This window comes from Falco biarmicus, chromosome 2 (genome assembly GCF_023638135.1).
Source record: "Falco biarmicus isolate bFalBia1 chromosome 2, bFalBia1.pri, whole genome shotgun sequence".
NCBI classification, from domain to species: Eukaryota; Metazoa; Chordata; class Aves; order Falconiformes; family Falconidae; genus Falco; species Falco biarmicus.
In genome coordinates this window covers 69,791,029-69,800,898 of record NC_079289.1, presented here as the reverse complement: position 1 = coordinate 69,800,898, position 9,870 = coordinate 69,791,029, and positions in this window count along the sequence as shown.

The window sequence follows — 9,870 nt, the reverse complement described above, 5'->3', positions numbered from 1 at the left end:
TAGATCTCACTGGGAATCAGTGGCCAAACCCCAGTAATCAGAGACCCGAGTTCTCTGCCTGAGTCTATACCAATATCTTGAGACACTGCATGCTTGTGACAGCCTCCCTTCCTCTATCTGTGAAGTAGAAATGGTGATAGTGATAGTTACCTTGTTGGCAAAGCACACTGGAAATCTGTGGCTGTCACCAGTCTGAATCTTGCACAGGTTAGAAAGCTGCTTTTTTCTTCAGGCTTCAGAGTGATGACTACAATTGCAGCCATGCACAGATTTATTAATAAGTGATCTCCAGCTGTGGAACCAATTCCTGCCAGATTATCTGGCTCAACCCAAGTATTTTAACCTTTCAAGCATGTTGTTACTGACATGTATAATAATTAATCCACTATAAAAGGAACCAATTTTCCTAACTAAGCACAGTTAATAAGCTTTGTTGTCAGTAATTGGGCCTGAAAGTGTCTGATGAAGTTGAAGAATGTGCTGCATAGGCAACTGTACCGTTGGATTATACAGTTGCTAGTTCAGGCCAACAGGATTCTTGCTACTAATAATGCTAAACTGTAGTGGGGTTTAGTGCTTTAAATAGGCAGCAAAACCAACATTTGAGCCTGGGTTCTTTTTAATACTAGAGAATTTTTACACTGCCAGAGCAATATAAAGGACAATTGTGCTGGTGAAAAGTTACCCTCCTCTCTCTGGGATGTTCTGAAGTGACTGTGGCTTCCTCAGACATATGCTGCTAAAACTAATGGAAGTGATACACCCATTTTTCTCTGAGGATATGGGCCCAAAGTGGAAGATTTCATCTTAGTAACATGTTCAATGTTTATGCCATTAAAAAAGGTTTTTATGACCTAATAACTCTTGTATAACTTTATTCCAGGTTTCACGTTTCTCCTGGAAGAGTCTTACTTGCAAAAGATCAACATTTGCAGCTTGGCCAGTCAAGAGGACCAGGTGTGGCACTGGACATATGAACTGCAAGAGCAAGAAATTATCTGTCTTGATTGCCCTCAGTATGAATTAATTCTAAATAGCATTTATGCATACTGAAATGTTTAAATGAGTCCCTGTCTTGGACAAGTAATCATCCGTTTATCAGTTTGCATTTTGAACACATCCAACCTAATCACACTGAACACACCTTCGTTTTCCCTGACCTTCCAAGTTCACCCTATTTGGCAGAAGCATGGGCTTGCCCATATTGTTAAACTTATGCTATGTTTATTTTTTGCTCTTTGCTGTTATTTCAGGTTTTAATCCAATGCCAATTATTAGGATTAGTCTTTAGTAGCCCTTTTAGTTATGCTTTGCCTCTGTGAGAGCTGACCTTAAGACAAGTCACCTGTTCAGCATCGAGTACTTGGGAAGAATTTTAAGTCAGCAGAAACACATGCCGTCCCTAGTGTACTGCCATTGTTAGTGAAATCACTGATCTGCTTCATGCCTGCATTTCTGTGGCATGATTGATCACCAAAAGAGATCTCTTATGTACAAGTATCTTGCTTTGTAACTGGGCAGGTGTGACACTTCTGATACGTAGTACATTTATTAGGGTGTGATCTTCATCACTAGATTCTGTCTTTCTGGAACTTGAGCAAGCTGGTTTAAATGTGGGTCTGGTTGATACATGACAGAACTTATGGAATACCTTCTGGCCTCCACAGTCATAAAAGACACTGCAGCAATCAAAAAAAAAGAGGCTGAGGAAAACAGCTTCATACAGATGCAGGATTTACTAGTATGGTCTACATATAATATATAAAGTATTATATATTTCCTGGATTAAACTTTATGTAAAATAACTTTAGCAAGGAGTGACCTATAAAGTGCATGTCTAAAATAGATGGTATATAGGAAAGACTCAGGTATGTGGAGAGATTGGGCAGCTTAGGGCTGATATCTGCAGCAAAATCAGACTGGCTTTAGCAGGGACAAAGTCAGATCCATAAGCAGCAAATAAGACTTGTTTTCGTTTGAAGATTAAGTCCACTTTTTATTCCAGGGTAGAAGCAAGTTTTATCTCATGATAGCTGCCTTGGAAATTGGTAAATCTTTGTATATCATTACAACTATTTGATTGCCTTCTGAGTAGGAGACAAAAAGTTTAGACTGAGGCAAGTAGGTTGTTGGCTGAACTATCTAATTTACCTTGTATTCTTAAGTCATTTAGTCTAAGCTGGTAGCTTGAAAGGGAAAACAGCTTTGTGGAGTTTATTAACAGCAATGAGCTGAACATGTTGCCAGGACTGGCTAGAGTAGCTAAGAACTACATTTAATTATCAAATCAATGTCAATTAAAATTGAACCAAATAATTCAAAATTAATTATATAGGTCATGAAATGAGCGCAGCCAACAAGCAAATTATCATGTCAATGTAGCAGGATAAATCTTTTAAAGATAAGTTTTTTAAACAAAAATCAGAAATAACAATTGAGTTTCAAGTCCCTGTTATGGGTGTTTTCCAAAGTAGAGAAATTAAGACAATTGACTGAATCAATTAGTATGCAAAACAAGTTACTTCAAAGTAACCTGCTACCCTCTTTTAACCCTGCCCTTTCCCCATGGCCTGAATCAGACAGCTGGATTTACTAACTTTTATTTCTCTCTGTGGCTGACAGAGTCAAAGTGGCAAGCAGCTGAGTCTTAAATTCACCTGTTGCATCCGCCAAAGGACAAATTAGTTCCAGACTATTTCCAGGTGACAAAGTTGCTGTGACACTGCAGGTATGGCACTCACCATCGCTGTCATGGGACTGTGAGAAAAGAAAGAGAGGGGTGGAGGGAGAGGCAGAACCCAGGTCTCGTTGGCTAATGAATAGTGTTTTACATTAAATGGAACAGCTTTCACAGGGACACTGAGTGCTTCAAATAATTTATACTTGCTGGTTGGGCTGGCTCTTGGGAGGTGGCAGATGTGGTATCTATCAGGAAGAATTTGAACATTTGTTCCCCATATCCCTGTAGCCCAATAATTAACTAGGAACAGCACCACTCTTGTGAAGGCAAGAAGAAAATGTTCATGCCAGAAATTCTAGGCGATGTAAGTCTAGAGGGGTTGTCCTAAAATGACAGGCATTGCTCTACAATCTGAACTAAGGAAGGCATTCTGTGAGAGCTGGGACTTGACTTCACAGCTCTTGGCATGTCCTCCAGCCAAGGCAGTGCAAAGGCAGTCTGTGCTCTGGCCACAGAGGGTCACTCCCCAGGGCCTGTGGACTCCTGCACAGTGCAGCCCCTGTGCCTTACCCTTGGTGCCTGGTCCTCAGCCAAGAGCAATTTTGGAGCTCTTTATGTCTGACTGTTTCCAATGGAAATTAAGAGCCTATTTTTTTTCACAGAACCTGAAGCCTGGCCCATAATTTCCTTGATTCTTTATTTAAAAAGAAAAAGAGAGACACAAGGTGGAAATTCCTTGTGTTTTTAGGGGATTATTCTGCTGCTTTCCCGAATGTGAGCTGTTAATGCTACCATATGCCCTTGAGCTCACCATGCATGTTCAAATGCTAAAATATGAAAAAGAAAAAAAGGCACAAGGAACTTTCCTGGTCAACTTGTAGACAGAAATAGGCATAGGAGGAAGAGTTAAGAGGGAGAAGTTGAATTGTTTTGAAGAACGTGGTCTTTGGGGCTGCAACACAGTGGTCAGCAGAATTCTTTGGCTACTGAAACTTATGTTGAAGTTTCTTGCCCTTGAAAACAGAGACAACAGGCCCACAAGATATTCTAGCTTTACCTTTATTTTTTGTGGCAAATTTTTGTTTCCTTCAGCTTAATGTTTCCCAAGATATTAGTGCACAGCCAGTCCTGGGCTGCAACAATAAAATCTTGTTCTCACTAAGGTGAGAATACATGGGAGACTGTCTGTTTGAAAGGTCTCATTTTTAAAATAAGCATTGTAAGCAGTTGTGGCAACAACCACCAAGGAGAGCCCTGAAAATATGAGGGGCTTGGTAAATACAGAAAGTTGTATGACACAGCTTTCAGCCTCACTACAAGGAAAAGGCTGGAGAGTGTAAGGTGATTCAACACTTAACATAAAGCTTTGACATCTCCTCAAGTATAACTGATGGTCATCAACAAACTTCTCCATTTATTCAGCTCACCCTAAGAGCAGTTGATGGAACTGCATGACCACCAACCATTCATCAAACCTTATACCAGGACCAGCTGTGATAGCTCCACCATAAGAAGCATGATGGCTTATCCCCAGGAATTTCTTCATCTAAAAAGACGGAGAATGATTTTACATCTTCTTGCTATGCATTCAACTTAAATGAAATAGGGTTAATGAGATAAAATCTGTATTCACAGACAATCTCTTAAAAGTATTTTAAGATACTCAGTTACAAAGCACACAGTTACATGAAGTCATTGTTGCTATTGCAATTGATATTTGATAATTAGCAATATTGAATGTGCCAGTTTTACACTGCAAACAAAGAAAAACATCATTGTTGTTTAATGTATTACACTATGCTTTGTATCCATCACTGTAGTGTTCAAAGAAGTATCAGAATGTGTTTTTTCAGCTGATGCTGATGCTCTAAATTGCAAAATCTACAACTGAACTCAAAATGATGGAATGAATTAAAAAATGACCAAACCAAGCAAAGATGTGGTTTTCAAATACGAAGTAAGTGTTGTCACAAAAAGTGGATTTTTAGTGATCCAGGATACCATCTTGGAGCACAGACCCTACTGACATGACTGTTCTCAGTTCCTTTATAAATATTGTGGATAGCCCAGATCAGCTGTATTAAGCATTCTTCCTCTTGCAATCTAACATCATAAATTCTTATTGAATACAATCTTTTTTGACCATTCAGAGCCAAACTTTTCCCTTTCTTCAGCTGTCAGCTCTTGCTGCAGGGACTAAGTCCTCTGTTCATCTTCAGGCCCTGCTCACAAGAATCTTACAGAATCACAACTATTTCTTTTTTTAGAATAAGGGACACCCCAGCCCTGCATTTGGAAGCATCACACCATTTTAGGCATGTTTCCCCAGAAACACTGTCTTTATTTTAAGTTGTATTCCCAGAAAAGAAGAAGGCTGCCACCCACCCGCCCACTTACCAATTCCCTCTAGACATTCTATCCTTTTATTTTTGACATTATTTAACTAGTAAGCTTTCCCAGGTTTGAAAAAAGCACCAGAGCAGTTAGCATGTGCTTCGTTGCGATATCATTATTGCCTAATTTACATGCAGCTTCCTTGAGCACTTACTTCATTAAGGAAACCATGTCACTGAGCAGTGACATTGATCCAGCCAATGTAAAGAGGGCAGATTTTTTTGTTCTTCAGGAACAATAACAACAGCAACACACTGGGCCTCATTCTCTTGGGTAGCTCGTGGTGCTAGATTGTGCCTAGCACTCTTGCTGCTTAAATGCGCTCCTGTTACAGAAGTTGTTGGGTCATATCCATTTCTGCTCTTTTCTCAGGAATGTTGGTGGAGTTAGAATAGGGAAAATTCATTTTGGCTGTGTTTTCTCTGAACAGAAGGCGGGGAGCTCTGCTTGATTGCTTCTTTCTTTGCTTTATTGTCACACCATAGTCAGTATGAAGTTAACCTTAAGCCACTGCACACAGGTTTCATCTTATCCAACTCTTTCTCCCCAAAGGAAAAATCTCCTTTCTTCACTAGGATTTTACAACTGGATAAGTGAAGCACATTATTGATTCCATGGTGAAAATAAAGCTGCTTTAAAAAAATGTTTGTGAATGGTAGTTTTGATACCACAGTTCCTTTAGCACTGCCTTTCAGAGTTGCAGGGAATATCATGGACCAGAGCAGCAGCATTATTATAGGCCAAAAGCTCAGCAAATGACTAGAACCTGTCAGGCTACACTGTAAAGTGAACATGTAAATTTTTAAATTTAATGATAGCTTGGATTTTGGAAATATATGCAATACACTCTCTAGAATTTGTTTTTTTAAATTTTATTATGCATCATGAAGCATTAATATAGTCTTTAATGGTGTATCCTGCCTGGCTTCTTTAATGTTATACTCATATATCTTACTGTATTTCATCACAGATGGATTGGTTTTTAATGTTACATCCCTCCTCACTCTTCTATTAAACACTGTCTTCTTAGACACTGTATTGCTGGCCAGGAATATGATAACTTTTTCAACAGAAAGAAAATCTAACTTGCATACAATTAATTCTCCTGTCTCAGGACTATTCAACTAAACAAGAACAATGCGATCTCCAGTTTCATATGACTTCGTGAGAATCACATACCTCTAGCCATCTCAAATCTCTGAGGTTAGCATGGTAAACCAAACAGGATTAACCACTTATTACACTATATCTTTTTATACGAAGAAGTGATAAGATGCAGTCTCAACGTATCATCTTTGCTAAAACCTCATCCCTAAGATGTACTTGGGAGAAGGTGGCTGAGGTAACCATTGATGTGGCCACCTGTTTTCTTTCTGAGTTTTGGCTTTTCCTCCTTCTGTAGCAATTAAGTCTTTCCAGGTGAAAACCAGAAGTACTCTGCTTGTTTTTAAGTGTGGTGTCTTACAGCAAATTATACTGTGGAGGAAAGTCTGGCTTCTCCCCTTACATGCAGACAGGAATGCTAGAGAGGCTCCATCCTCTGCTTGTTTCTGGTAGTAGGGCTGAGACAGGCAGGTACTGTGTTTGACAGAATATGAGGACTAGAGTACTCCTTCGCTGAGTTAGAACTTATTTTTCCCTGTGGGTAGTCACTGTAAGAAACCTAGCTCTCCACTCTGTCATTATTTCCCTCAAGTCATGCTTATTCTCTCTCAAATTTTCCCCCTTCTTTTTTGGCTTTGGAGTAATTCCCTCTTTACTTTGGAGACTTCAGAGCCAAGAGGAAGTGCAGCATGCCATTTAAGACGGACAAGATGCATTCTTAAGATGTGTTACTACAAAAGCTCACCTTATTTCATGCACAATGTTGCTAGCATTGGGGGACGCTCAGGTGCATACAGGATGTCCAGGGGAAAACTGTTCATAGTTTAAAACAAACCAAGATTGAAGGGGTTTATTAACAGCATATAATTAATCAGCTATTGGTGAATAAACTACAACACTAGACACTCATAAACTGTTACTGAACTCCTACAAATTTTTGAACGCTTTTCTAATCCCCGAAAGTTCAAATCCTGCACAGGGAGTGGCAAATGCCCATCCCCTTCCCCTGGGTGTGGGGCTCCCCTCCCTGCCCACTTCTGCTTTGGGGGATGTGTCTGCTCTGGCTGTGTGCAAGCCCCCACTGCTCCTGACAACCCCCTGAACCCCCATGCTACTGAGGAAGCCCTGTTGGGCCACAGATGCAGGGTCCCTCTGCACTGCACCCACTGGCTCACCCCCCCACTGAGTGCTGGCTGTGTCCCCCGTTCCATGTGGATGCTGCAGCCTTGGTGCCGGGCAAAGGCTGTGGTGTTGTGGGACCACCCCTGGCACTGCCAAACCCTGCTCTGTTCCCATCACCAGGGCACTACCCTCTGTTACAAATTTTGGTGCATCTTCTGTACTTCTTTCAAGCTCACTCCCTTTTTTCAAAAGACTACAATTCCCTGTTTACTGTTAAATCTTGCTGATGTTCGTCTTCCTCTTTAGCAGCACCAGTTGGGGCAAATGTTCTCTCAGACAGTTTCTGGTGCTCCACTTGTTGACATTCAAGTTCCTTTTTATCAAGGGTGGTCCGCAAAAGCAGTCCCACACACAACATTTTGCTGGCAAGAAATACTTACAAAGAGAAAGTAAATGCAGATGAGGGATAGAAGCTACAAGATGTCTGTAATCCTGCCACCATGTTGTTGTCCCTTATTTGTCTTGTTTGGTCAGTGCATCATAATAGGGGATCTCTTTTTCTAGACGTTTATGTCTAACCACAGCTTTGGTCCCTGTTGAGCTCAGCAGGGGCTCAGCACCCAGTGCAGAGACCAAGTGAGCAGAAGGGCTTGTTTGTGGAGTCCTTCCCTGTGCAGGGAGAGCTCCCTCAGTCCAAGGTTTGGCCTACATGGAACAACTAAACTCAAGAAGATAACTTGTAAACAGGGTATTGATGGAGGAGCCAAATTCTGTAACACAGAGCCCTTATTCTATGCCTATAACAAAAGCCACTGTGCTTCTGCAAATAGACTGAAACTGCCTTCAAATTTATTTGAGGAGGAGATTGAAAGCTTTAAAAAGATATTCACTGTGAAACAGGGAGTCCCCTCCAAAGAAAGTCCACCTTTTTTTGTTTGCCAGTGGCTCTTCTGGCCAGCTGCTTACAGGTAGACCAGGCAGATCTTTGTGATCCTCTGTAGGGAAGGGACATACATGCTCTGTGCACGAAGGGCCTCTGGGACTCAGGTGTGGAGAGGAACAGATACCGAGGGTGAGAAGCCCTTCTCAGTAGAGGCTGTGAGGGAGGCATCACTACTGACAGACAGTTTTGGACCCTAGTCCAAACAGAATAAGCAGACTTATTATTAACGGTGCTTAATTTATTGTTTGTCAATCTCGTCTGATCACTAGACCCTGGAGTGGCTGTTTCCCTGAAACTTACAGTTCCAATATTTTCAGGCTCATAAAATACTTTAAAAGCTGAAAAGTTTTGCTTTTTGCTACAGTAAAGCTTTTGAAGAGTGATATAACCTAATCAGATAAGCAAATACTCAGGCAATGCATGTCCAGGCATAACCACTTTGGCCAAGGGGCAGAATAGAAGTTAGCCCAAGTCTTACAGCTGTCAGGAGTGAGAACATACAAAAGTTCATACAAACAAAATGTAACATGTCAGGGAAGCAATCAGTTAATTGCAATGCTAGTAAAACTCTGTATAAATACATTTGAACTGAAACAGAGTGAGAAAATTAAATTGCTTTCATATTAAATGAGTCAAATTACTTAACAGGAAAAATACAGATATCTTTAGCAATAATTGTAAGTGACATTGAGTGCTTACTCATTTTGGATGGCACTCAACTCGTATCTCTGACAGGAGTAAGTGCTGCTAAATAAGTCTAAGGGAAGCAAACCTTTAAACTCCTTGCTCCTAACTCGGTAGTAAATGCCTAACTTGGAGTGACCAGAGGCCTGAGCTGCCAGTTATTTACACACTCAGCTTCCTAGATGTGTTGGGTTTTGTGTGTGGTCTCGAAGTCAGCCAGATAATAAGCAGTATCACAAACACAGGGTTGGTGGGTCATATGCTACTGACATGGATTAATGTAGTCTGGTGGTTTCTTCTCTCTGGCTGGTGGGTTTAGGGTGAGTGGTGTTTGAGGAAACTTGGTCAGATAGTAAAAATGGTCTGGGATCCGTTGTCCTTGTACCCAGCTCTTGCTGAGACAAACATTTATTTTAACATATTCTCTTCACATGTACTAATGGATTTAGGATTTAGGTATTTGCCAGGAATCTGAGACATGGTACACATGTTAGCCTATATGCTTTACTCTAGTAATCAGTGTAAGGTTTCCATTACCACAGACTGTGGTTATCCCTCAATAAACACAAAATTATGATTTACATATAACTATACTCAAAGAAAATTAAAGCTATGAATTAAATCATTCAGATTTAGGAAGCATGGATGAATGAGTTCTGGCATTATAATTAAGCTACTAAATTCAGATCTGTTCAGCTGGTGATGCTAAGTATGTGTCAGCCACTCCAGTATTTGACTGGGAGACCCCCTGGAAATTTCTGGTAGGGGCACAAGCTAAGAAGCCGGGAACAAATCATTCTGGACAAATCCTTGATGAAAGCTCAACCACAGATACTGATTGAGTTATCCCACCAGTTGCCTAAGCAGAACAGCATACCGCTTCCCTGTCTGACTGGAGAAGCACCAAATAAAATCAAGCCAAGTGGACTTACAGATTGAAGAT